Raw genomic sequence first — 1,006 nt, forward strand, 5'->3', positions numbered from 1 at the left:
CCGGAAGTGTCACAGAGTCCTGGTCCTGCTTAGAGCGTCTAAAATCTAGACCAGTGGTTCTCAAACCTTTTCGACCAAGTACCACCCCTGATCAAACAAAAGCATCGAAGTACCATCTACAAGTCATCTTCTCATAGGAACCCCAGAAAATCTCTATGACCATTATGAGCGCACGTGTGTGCACACACTCTTATACACATATAATAAATATTATAATAATAAACTTTATTTGATATAGCGCCTTTAAAGGTGGCTTCTCAAAGCGCTTTACAGAAAAAAAAACAGGAACAACAAATAAAAAGAAACAATTAAAAAAGCACCATTTCAGTGAGAGGGGTGCAAATAAACGAGCAAATTGGCCAAATCGACTACAGACTCATCTAATTGCAGTGAAAAGCATCTGCTCATCTTAACGCGATCTATCAGCGTACTTTTTATATTGTAACGCATACGGCCGACAGGTACTGTGTAAGAGCCGGCTTACCAGAGCGGTGACGTCACCGGTCTTCCCTGTAATAGCAGGACCACAGCCGCTGGGCTGTGGGGAGATCTCTCTTTAGCTCACCCGGCTGGGTCCCTGTTGAGTGACGCGGGAGTCCCGGGTTCGAGCCCCCAACGGTGGGGGGCCGACCTAATGCGGCAAGGGTGCCCGCCTGAGCCCCCGTTGCGTTACAATAATAAACTTTATTTTATATAGCGCCTTTAAAGGTGGCTTCTCGAAGCACTTGACAGGATGACAACAAACAATAAATAAGAAGAATACACAAGATAAAACACAATTACAATATATAGAGGAAACTGTGGATGGTGGTACTAAGAAAAGTAGACGGGTGAAGAATGGAACCAGTTAAGTAAAGGCTTTTCTGAAGAAGAGGGTTTTGAGTCTGGATTTGAAGGAGTTTAGAGAAGATGAGTCTCTGGTATCCTTGGGGAGAGAGCTTGGGGGCATAACAGGAGAAGGCCCTGTCACCCATACAATGTAGACGGGCTTGGGGGACAGTAAGGA

The sequence above is a fragment of the Atractosteus spatula genome, chromosome 4 (assembly GCF_055471065.1).
Source record: "Atractosteus spatula isolate fAtrSpa1 chromosome 4, fAtrSpa1.hap1, whole genome shotgun sequence".
Taxonomy (NCBI): Eukaryota; Metazoa; Chordata; class Actinopteri; order Semionotiformes; family Lepisosteidae; genus Atractosteus; species Atractosteus spatula.